The sequence below is a fragment of the Nelumbo lutea genome, chromosome 1, assembly GCF_056320005.1.
Source record: "Nelumbo lutea isolate HS-2025 chromosome 1, American lotus-T2T, whole genome shotgun sequence".
NCBI lineage: Eukaryota > Viridiplantae > Streptophyta > Magnoliopsida > Proteales > Nelumbonaceae > Nelumbo > Nelumbo lutea.
The window spans coordinates 171,526,179-171,538,185 of NC_142684.1; the positions used below are offsets into that span (position 1 = coordinate 171,526,179).

The window sequence follows — 12,007 nt, forward strand, 5'->3', positions numbered from 1 at the left end:
CCGAATAGGAAAACAATTTCATTTTTGAGTTGGACTTAAAAAAAAAAAAAGATAGATGAGAATAAAATACCTTGAATTTAATGAGAGAGAATGAGAGTTAATAACTCATATATAGGACAATACCTTAAAGATAGGATTTAATAAGAGAAAATGTGATTTAATACTCCAATTATAAGACTTAATGAGAGAGAATTAAATGAGGTGAAAAGCTATAGTTTAAATTAATTACATTTTCTGGACTCACAATCAAAGACAAACCAAATTTAGAATAGGAATATTTTAGTAAAAAAAAAGTGCCACAAGCCTATTTATTACTTTATAAAGAGTTCTAGTTATAACAAAGCTTTACATGAATATTCACAAGTTGTTAGTTTGTTACAACAAATCGATCAAACCAATGAACTTTTTAGAGAGAATATCAGTCACATTACACCTCGATGGAAACGAGTCCATAACCACTCAATTAATAAAATTAACCACTCAATTTTTCTTCAGATTTTAGGGTAGTGATTTCGATATATATACCAAAAGCTTTTAACATTTATCAGTTAATCCATTGGACATAAAGCTTTTTAACAAGGGAAAATCTATAATATGGAAAAGATATAGTATGAAAAGAGTTTTGATCAATCAAAACCCACCCATGAGTTTTGATAAATCACACCATGTTCCTAACCACGTTTAAGATTCTGTGTTATTGGTTAGTTGTTTTTCAGTTATGATATCTTTTCCATATCATAGTCGAACCCTTTTAACAATACCAGTGTAAACTTTTGATACTTGCACATAAAGCTTTTTAACTGTACCAAGAGTGATACCATAAAAGACCAAGCAGGCGAGGAGTCAAAGCTGAAACTAGTACTTTAATTTTGTAGAAGTCATAGTCATTTTCTAATGGCAAAGCTTTCACCAACCTTTTGCTTCCTCTCAATCGTCCGTGTACTTGCCTCAGGTCTGCATGTAGTATCTCAGAACAATTTCCCTAATCACTTTTTTTTCTTGTTCAAATTTAAGACAAGGCCCTTGACTAGCTATATATAGCATCGGTCTATTCTGTCCTAATACAACTAGTTGGGCCCTATTGATTATACTTCTCTAGCTCCTCATATTTATATTTCTGTTTGTGTCTCCTTTGGGGTAGATTCTTATTTTACTTTTTATTCTTCTGTTCCGCCATTTCTGCTTGCGAATACAACTAGGGCTTCAGTTTGGATGAAAAACATTGGGTCCTAAGTTATGCTTTTTGAATGGGGGTGAGGTATTTCGATTTGGGTATTGTGTTGCTGAGGTAAAAATGTAGTTAGGGCACTTTGAGTCAAATATTGTTTTATGGGAAGTATAGAATACTAAGAGAGAGAGAGAGAGAGTTTACACAACATTTATTGTATCCTCTATTTCACCCACTATTTCAGTTATTTTATAGTGCATTTTTGCTTTTCCTTCACCTGTGGAATAAGTTATAAACCAAACTGTGCATCTGTTAAGTTTCTTTGTTTTGAGTTTTCTTCTTGTTTTCTCTATTTTTCTCAATCTATTTCGAGTTCCTGGATTTTTTCTTCTGCAACAATTTCCCTATTTAAAAAAGCAGGGATACCTATTAATTATCTGCTAAAAAATAGGGTAAGTGAGAAGAAGAAGAAAAGCATATTTTACTTTTTTCTGGCTCAAGCAGTGCTTACATTGATACTTGGCGGAAACCCTTGCTAAAGAAGAAGATGAATTTCTTCCCCAAATGTTTCTTTAAACAAGGCAGACAATAGTCACACATCCCAATCATTCAACCTGTGTGGTGCTGATGTGTAACATTCTGATAGAGAGTAGTAATATGTGCAAAAAGACAAGTGCAGGATATAAGGAGATCCAGATTCTCCACTGTAGTTTGAACCACACCACAATGATCCATAAGGCTCAGTTTGGGAGCAGTGTACATATACACGAAATAATACAAAATATAAGATTTTGTGTTCTGCATATTTGCATTTGTCTGAGCAAGGTGTTCTGCATCATGGCATAAATGTATTGTTGATAAAGTTTTCAATAAAATGTTTGTCATTTATTACAATACATCTACTCAGTAATTATCCAATTTATCATGGTGAGAAAAAAATCCTGGCAAAAAAGAAATTCTGATATTTTTGGTTATTCCAGAATCATCCACAAATAGTTTCAAGATATGCTACACCCCTAAAAGATGCCTAATTTATGGGCATGGAGTGCTTTAGACAATCCGGTCCAGATCTCCTTCCCACAAGAATCTTACTCACAAGACATTATAGCTATACATCATTACATTGGGAATTAGGGGTGTCAATTGGTCCAATCCGATCTAGTTCAATGTAAGTCCATTACAAATAGACCCGGTACAATCCAGTCCAATGAATATTTTGGACCAGTCAAATTTAATGTTTGGACCATCCAATCTATTCAAATTTGTTTTAATTTAGATTAGTTTTAACCTAAATCAGGTCTATTGACACCTATATTCCTATCTTGTATATATCAGCGGACTGGATATTGGCTTAATCCAACCCAATTCCATATAAATTTATTACGAATGGACCAGTTCCAATCCAATCTAACAAATATTTTGGACCAGATTGGTCCAATCCAATATGACTTGTTGGTCCGTCCAATCCATCCAAATTAATTTTGGACTGGATGGGCTTTAATCCAAAGCCGGGTCCATTGACACCCTTATTGGGCACCATCTCCTGATGAATGATAATATGCAAAAATATGTGAGATATTCTCAATGTGAAACTGTTGGTAGGATTCATGTGGATATATAGGAGATCTGGACCCTATTTTAGAACCAAACAATCCACAAAATATACACTGTACACAATACCTTAATTAATTAGGAGAGGTATCATTTGGCCATACCCTATAATTGGAGAGCAAATCAGCCCCCCACAACGTCCCACAGCACATCCTTGACGTGTATTGGGAACATCTCCCGATGATAACAGTAGAAATGATGATGTCATTTTCGGGAGATGTTCACAATACAAGGCAGGGATGTGCTGTGGAATGTTGTGGGGGGTTGATTTGAACTCCTATGGTTTAACTCCCCAATTCCCCATCAGCCCATACTCAGGTTCAACAGGGGGAAACTGCAGGTTTTCTTATTAATACAGTAATTCAAAAGCATGTGATTCAATGCATGAAAAATCCTTGTTATATATATATTCATCTAATATATATGACGAATTGGTGATTTGCAGTGGGAGAAATAACAGACAAAGTTGAGGCAAAAACATGCATGGAATCGTGGTCTCCGTGCACCAATAATTTAACTTATCAATTTGAATGCCAATACAAGCACCCGAATGGCAAGGGGAAATGCTATACCTATATTTATCCCTTGAGGCAGTGTTTATGCTACTACCCTTGTTGATTTCATCACATATACTACTACTACTACTGTAACGCCAATGCATTTATATTACTAATAAATTTTTCTTTCAATTGTTATAAATAAATCAAGTTTATTTCAATATATTAAGCCTTTTTCTTACATCTTGAGCATCTCTTAATAAATAAACAAGAGCACGATCAGTTTTGAGTTGAGACAAGAGAAAAAGCTTTCATGCATGGTCCTGAAACAAAGTGACCTAGATGCATTCATAAACTAACAAATCAACTTTCAATAGACGAACTTCGATTATATATTGGCAGGAGATAAAATCATGCATATGGGCTGGGCATGCAACCTATCGCAGTGAACATGCCAATGTTAAGTTGCTTAGCCCTGTTTCTAACCCATTCGGTCGGTTCCTAAATATACATGTATATACAATGATTGATGAAGTATTTTTACTGCTTTCTATGAGTTTTAATTTGTTGAATTTTCTCTCTACTGCTGAAATGTGTGGACATGAGAGACAGAGAGAGGATCTTCTGTAACTTTAAGTATAATCGACAAAACCAAAATCTCCATTGAAACTTCATTAAAATAATGTCAACTGGTGAATTTCGAAAAATGTCTCTCCAAACTCTTAGGTTGTGTTTGGTTTGAAGGAAAAGATCAGGAAAGTTATATATACCAAGTTCTACAAATTTCCCTACCAAACACAGTCCTACTTCGTCTTGCTTCTCATCGTTGCCTCATGTTTTTTGTCTTGCCCTCCTTAGTTCTTCATTATTATCATTTTTTATGTTCTATTTCTTGGGTGTACTATATATATATATATATATATATATATATATATCAAGATAAGGTTTGAATAGGAAGTTATTTTCATGTTGCATATACAATAAGCACTTATTCATTTTTTTCTTCCAAAATTATTCCTAACTAAATTTTAAAATACCACTTATAAAATTATCCCTTGTTGAATTTTATAAAAATACTTTTATGAAAGCATTTTAACAATAGCACTTTTAAGAAAGTACTTTTATGAAATAATTTTTACAAAAGCACTTTTATGAAAGTATTTTTACAAAAGTACTTTTACAAAAACCACTTATGAAAATACTTTTAGGAAAGCACTTTTACAAAAGCTAAAAGTGCTTTCATAAAAGTGATTTTGTAAAATCTTTTTCATAAAAGTACTTATATAAAATTGCTTTCATAAAAGTATTTTTATAAAAGTACTTTCATAAAAGTGTTTTTATAAAAATAATTTATTAAAAGTGCTTTCAAAGGGTAAATTTTGAAAATTTGAAAAAAAATGAAGGACAAAATAGTCACAAATGCTTATTTAAGTGCTTATTAGAGAAAACGACTACCGAACACCCAATAAAAAATAAGTGCTTATTTTAAAAAATAAATAAACACTTGAAAAAGTTGGGTGCCAAATGCAAATAAGTGCTTATTCGAATAAGCACATGTTTTTAAGCACTTATTTTTAACTTAAGCACTCCCAAACATGGCCGAAGCATGTAGCATATCCTTTCAATGGGTAAGTGATACCCATCTCCTAGGTGGGTAAATAACTTTCCCACCTCGGGGGAAAGTTGCCAACACGTCGGACAAAAATGCCCTTTTTAATAATGGATTTTTATGGGTAAAATGGTCATTGCCTTATTTACATGAGAAATAAAAGAACATGGGTGCACTTACGTGGGTAAGTGTTTCCCAAGAAAAACTTACCCAGATAATTACATTTACCTAGATAAGTAACTTACCGAAAAGCAAATGGGGTCTGAATGTTGCATTTTCATTAATTTGTCATTTGTTCAAGTTTTACTCAAGTAATTTTAAATTTATTTTGTTCATAAAATATAATATTAGTCATATTTAGTTTTTTTATTTGTAATAAATAATAATTTGATCACTTTTAGTTTAATTTATTTATACTATTTAATATCTGATTATAATCCAAATTCAATTTGAATCAATCAGATATCTGATGTATACTATCCAATTCGAATTTGATTATTATTAAACAAATCAAATTTGGATATATTGATATTGGTTCAACTTGATCCATTTGCAGTCTTATTACCTCTCATCTTATATTTAAGTTATTAACTCCCATTGTTTTTCATTATATACTCCTATATCGAGATATTTTAATTTTCACCAATAAAATTTAAAACATTAATAATACTCAAGCAAATTGGTATGTTCAACAAGAATTACTTTTATATATATTGATGATGAAATCGAACTACAAAATTCAAAGTTGACCCCAAAATGAAATCATTTTCCAATTAGATTGTTATTCAACATTTCGAACTTGAAAGTCAATAGGTCAGCTCATGTTGAAATAATTAATTAAATAATAGTAAGAATTATAAGAAAAGATGAAACACAAAACGATCATCTAGAATGTACATAAGCTTTCCATCCCATTGCACATAAAATGAAAATTTGGTTGCTTCTAAAATGGTGATCGAAAAAATAGCTTTCCAAAATGTAGTAATTGTAGGAAATTAGCATTCCTTCTAAGAGTCCAACTGTGGGGCATTTATGAATACTTTCTGCATGTTAAAACAATATTTAAGTCAATCACATTAAATACATGCTCTATTTATTTTCATGTGCCATTTTTTTTTATTGGTTCACCTTTTTGCTTTATGGTGGAGTTCATGCAACATAGATTTTTTCTCCTAAATAAAGCGTGAAATTTATGGGAGGAAATAAATTAAAACTGATTTCTATTTAGTTGTAGGCATATGCATGAAATAAGTAAAATTTTGATTTTTAGTGTTTTTAATAAGATCTTTGCAAATTCCAACTGTGTCTGTCTGATGAGTTCAACCATTTGGTGGGTCAAGTTTTTGGGACTATCCTTGTCATTACTGGACGCAAACTCAATAATGTTTTATCAACAGAACGTGTGGGTAACAGGACTGCACATGATTTTTTTTCTCAATTGTCATTGTTATCCTCCTAATTATATTGAAAACATTTTTGGTGGAGGATAAGCTTAGGCTTTCTTTTGTTTGTAAAATTATGTTGGTTTGAATGAAAAGAATCAAATAATCACATCAAACATTAAATTTAAGAAACCCGGGTTCAAAACAATTATTAAAGTAATTGTATCAGATATTGTACGGAAGTTTGGATATGGATACGGATATGAATACGTTTTAAAAATGTATAGATACAGACAAAAAATATAAAAATGGTTGGATACACTAAAAACCTTTTCAATAACATATAATTAATCTTTAATGTAGAGGTTTTTTTTTCTAATTTGTTTTGGGCAAGTAAATCCTTAATGTAGAGTGAAATGTTTGACCATTTATCAATGTTTTTGCTTTATTAGAAGACAAAATCTCATCTATACATCTTTTACACCTTTAAAAAGTATAAGTAGGGGTGTAAACGGATCGAATTCGAATTGGATCAAGCAATATCCGAATTTATAGATTTACAAGTGACTTAAGGTTGCTTGACATATTGGCCTTGGAACATCCATTTATAGATTTACAAGTGACATCAGACCGTGAAATTCATGTGGCCTATTGAATTCGATGACTCATCACATCATTAAACCTTTAATGTTGTGAAATCCCCTCCTTAATCTCTATAAAAAAGAAAGGGAGTAGTAGGGGATTGATGCTTAAAAGATTTTACTGAAATAATTTGGTATTGTGATTTGTGAATATGGAAAAGCTCTCTGCAACCTCTTATTTCCTCTTGCTCCTCCTCATTGCTTCCTCAGGTTTGAACAGCTAACCAATTTATTATATATTAGATTCCTCTACAGTTCTTCATCATAATTTCTCTTATTCTCAAGTATATATATTCTCATATTATATGTTTTTGTTGGGCTCTCTATCTTACATTTCTCAGATATAAATGAAAAGTTTCATATTAATTTTGTTTCTAGAAAAATTGAAACCTCCCCCTAGTTGAAATTGCTCATGATGACTATTACAACACTTCTTGCTTGCTTGTAGAGTTGTAGTATATATTTGCATTAAGCAAAAAGCCCATAATCACTATTTCTGTAAGACTTTCGTCTATTTATATAGGTCAAATTTCTTTGTAAGTAAAATGAAATTTTGGTTGCATCTATAATGGCCACAGAAAACCAAATCACTCAACTTTTTCTTAATACTTTAGAATACTGTTTCTTAAATTTATTTTCTTGCCGATATTTTGCTTGGAGTCCATAGTTAACTACTTAATACCCATCTATAATCAGCCGGAGCCATAACATATCCCACAGACTATATTGTCTATATATTCTGGTAGATCAGTAGCAATACACATACAGAAATCTTTTGAGTGCCCTCAAAATGAGTACAACAGAACCAGTGCCCTCACAGTGGGGTCGACACACTGAAAGCTTTCGCCAACATTTTGCTTCCTCTTAATCCTCTTTTAAGTTGCCTAAGGTCTGTATGTAGGTAGGTGGTTCCATTATTCCATATCAACTTCAAATAGCAGGGTCTAAGAACAATGCTATAACTAATGTTACGAGACTTATCAGAAGAGGATGAAGTTGAGTTTTTCTGAGAGAAAATTAAACAAATAGTTGGCTAGCAGTTAATTAATTAATTATCTGGGTGTGTTTGGTGTTGTAATACAGTGGGAGAAATGACACGCAAGGTTGAGGCAAAAACATGCTTGGAATCCTGGTCGCCCTGCACCCAAAATGAAATTTGCCAAGCTCAATGCGAAGAGAAGCACCCAGGTGGCAAGGCGGTATGCTACTCTTACATGTATCCCCTCAGGCAGTGTATGTGCGAATATCCTTGTTGATCTCATGCAACCATTTTTCATATTCTTCAAGTTAATAATGTACGCCAAGGAAAGACAAGGATTTGAATAAAGTTTCTCCATCTCAAAATATAAACTCTCTCTCTCTCTTTCTCTGAACTCACGTACCATTAATCTAAAAAAGTTTAATTAAACCTCTAATTTGGTTTCCAGTAATACTAAAAGCTTGGGTGAAAATGTGAAATTGATCAAAGAAAAGAACTTGTAATGCTTCTTGCTTGCGCTTGCTTGTAGTATGTTTAGATATGTAAAGCAAAAACCCCGTAAGTACCAAATGCGATTAAACTTCCGATACTTACCCCACTTTTGTAATGGTGGTTCCATCTCATTGCACATATGGGTGGATTCTAGCCGAGCCGAGCCGAATCTTGGTTTGAGCTCGAACGCAGCTCGAGTAAAAAATTCATAAGTTCGAGCTCGATTCGGTTCAAGCTTGATTTTGAGAAAAAATGTTTTATAAAAATAAAAAATTATATATAATTAAAATAATTTTTATTTGATATTTAAAAATTAAGAATTTTAATAATTAATAATTATGTTTTTTTATTATATATATTATTTTCTATATATATATATTCGAGTCAGCTCGCGAGCCTTACAAGTCGAGTCCCAATTGATAAGTCAGCTCTTTATATCTATAAATTAACTAAAATGTCTCCGTGTATTTTTTTTTTTTTTTTTTTGATGTGTGGTTGAATGCTATGTTCTCAGTCTGCTCACACTTTTCTGCTTTCAAGAGATCCAGGATTAAGCTTTCATTGGAACCCCTGCTAACAAATTATTGTTTGAATTAGAGATGTAAAGTGGGTCGTGCCGTGCTAGCTTGCAGGCCATTATCAGTCGTGCTGCCCTCCCCTGTGCTGTGCCACAGGCTGGGCTGGCCCATGGGCTGAGTCTTGGGCTAAGTCGGGGCCGTGCATCGGGCCAAAGCTATTTATTTAAAAAAAAATTGGCAAAAAATTTAAAATTTTAATTTTATATGAATTGTGTATACAATTGCTTATATATATATAATAATTAAATAAATTAGTATAATAAAATTTAAAAAAAAATTATTTATTTTATTAATATATTAATTACTATATATTATTATATAATTATAATTTAAAATATTATATAAATATATATACTATATATAAATAATATGAATTTGACTATTTTACCAAAAATATATGATATAAAAAAAAACAATTGACCAATAAATTGGAATCATAAATGTGATACATAATCAGGTGCTATTTATCAAAATTTGTGGGTGGGTTTTGATTCCATATCATAGATTTTTCCAAATAATATATATGGGTCATGCCGGGCCACAGGCAACACGGCCCAATCTACACCTCTAGTTATAATGATATGTTGACTGTTAGAAAACAAAAACTCATCATGAATCTCACCTAATAGCTTAAGCTTCTAGGTTAAACGGTTATTTGAAACGATACAAGAGCCTATTTAATCGAGTGATCTAGTGTTTGATGCTCGTTACCCCTACACAGTGAATTAAATTTCATGGATGGTATACTTGATCCATGCTTCAAGCCCAATGGGCTTTTACATAAGGGGGCATGTTAATTAAGCTTTTAGATTGCATGATTCTTTGAAATGGTCTACCAATAAAACCCCTAAACAAAATCACCCTACCACTCCCACCAACTGAGTGGTGGCTTAATTGGTAAATAAATGTCTCAGAAGAGATGCTGATTCAAGTCCTGTCACGGCTCCATTAATAAATCTATTCTCAATGAATATGACCTCTTTCTCTATCTCTCTCTCACAAATGGTAAGAGAATCAAGTGAATCATCTATTTGTTCAAGCCACTAAAACGTATTGAAACCAACATTTTTCATTAAAAATAAGGAAAATTTCCCATTAGTACCTTGTATTTTGGGCTTAATGTCATTCTGGTCTTCAAACTTTAAAATACAACAATTCAATATCCAAACTTTTAAAACATGTCAATATTACTATTAATCAATTGTTAAGTGGCATTTGAAAAAAAAAAAAAAAAACCCTTTTGAATGTCATCTAATTTTTTTTATTAAATCCAAACATTGACAAAAAAATAAACCTTTTCTCTTCTATTCAATAAAATTGGAGTCACGTCTTAATGGGCTTTTACACAAATAAGCAAGCATTGGGTGTTGAATTGGAAGCCATTAGGGGGTGCAATTTGGATTGGAATACTGCTTCAGACTCCAACCTTCGGACCAGGCTCATTCAAATTTTAGCAAAATCCCATCGAAGTTGCACTCCTATAAGGCTTGCAGCGCAAAAGAAAAAATTAAAAATCTTAGGATGGAAGCCCTACATAACTGCAATTTAGGGATGATCATTTAAGCCCAGCAGCCAGGTATTAGTTGCATATAGGAAAAACTACCGATGAAACCTTTAATTCCACGATGCAGAGGATTTTGAAATTTGTTAGTGTGTTATATAATTTGTTGCACAGAAGATTAACAAAACAATATTATTATTTCATTTAATCATGATGGGGAAGAAACTGTTACAACACTTCCATTCTTGTATTTATTCCATCTTTTATTGGCTAAGCCGCATCTATCCTTCAATTCTGACTCTTCACTCTTTGTTGTTGGTTATACTAACCTCCCTTCTTCCACCCTGTCTGCAAACATTTAACACATCCAAGGGTTAACATGGAATGAAAAAAAAAAAAAGAAAATAAAAGAAAAAAGGGACAAAAATCGTCAAAATTAAGTTGTGATGCATTCATCTTATGGTTATCTAATAATCATATGAGAAAGAAGAAACTTTATATTGATGGAAAATAGAATGATGGGTGGAGATCAGATCTCCAACAATAAAAAAAAAAAAAAATTGTTTCAACATAATATGTATCTACACATCTAATACATGGTGGGTCCAATGATGTACAGCACAGATCAGGTTGGGACAATTTTTGTGAGAAGAGCTCTTTTTTTTTTTGTAGAGAGGACTGAGGAGAAATTAATTGGACGCCCAACCCACACCTACCCACACGACATTATAAATCCATATAAAAGAGTTGATTCACTATTATAAATCCATATAAAAAAGAAATGGCCATTCTCTCAAAAGAAAAAATGTCAATCGGATTCTAATTCCATCCGGCCAAACGGTTGGACAATTTCCACACCCCCTGTTCCCATGAACGAAAGAGACCCTAACCGTAAAGATATCCCCTTAACTTAATGATTGATTTACAGAAAAATGAAATGTGCCCTAATCATTCTCCCTCGAGAATCCACAAGCTTTGATGGGCACAATGTGAATCAAAACGAAAATAAAAATGAGGAATACACACTCTAGTTACCAGATTGTTCCTGCCCACTGCAAGAGTCGTCGCACTTCATTTCACAATCGCTGCCATCCGTCCCTGCTGCGGTGCAATCAGTTTTGCACTTGTCGAAGCAATCTTTGTAGTTAAAATTGGCCTCATCCGCCTCTGAAAGGTGCACTGCGGCAAAAACAACAATGCAAATGAACAACACTGCAAACACTTTTCTTGCCATCTTAATTTACTTTTATGACTTATGTTTCTCGATTCTTGAATGGGGCATATCAGGATTCAGGGGGGTGTTATTTATGCCAAGTTGATGGCTTAGTTTTGGCCACAACCCTTCTAAAACAGCGGGAAGATACAGACCGGTTTTGTAGGTGGGATTTGGTAAATATGGGCTCATATGTAATAACTGATTTGATCAATCCAAAAATCCAGGAAGAAACGGTCAACATGAAAGAAGGTCCCTGTTGCCACTCTTGTTAAACGAAATCCATAAAATAAAGCAGTACATGTCAGCATATTCTCTCTTTTCCCAACTCTCTTT

At 32.7% G+C, this 12,007-nt stretch overlaps 2 long non-coding RNA genes across 2 annotated transcripts; one reads left to right on the forward strand and one right to left on the reverse strand.

The window, feature by feature from the left end:
- The first annotated feature begins 7,006 nt into the window (after nt 1-7,006).
- Nucleotides 7,007-8,258, forward strand: LOC148879180 (uncharacterized). Its single transcript, XR_016110431.1, has 2 exons — nt 7,007-7,118; nt 7,992-8,258. It is a non-coding gene; the product is annotated as an uncharacterized LOC148879180 (long non-coding RNA).
- A 2,378-nt stretch (nt 8,259-10,636) lies between these two features.
- LOC148879181 (uncharacterized) lies at nt 10,637-11,804 on the reverse strand. The gene is made up of 2 exons (XR_016104142.1): nt 11,494-11,804; nt 10,637-10,806 (listed from the first exon to the last, which is right to left on the reverse strand). It is a non-coding gene; the product is annotated as an uncharacterized LOC148879181 (long non-coding RNA).
- Nucleotides 11,805-12,007: the final 203 nt, after the last annotated feature.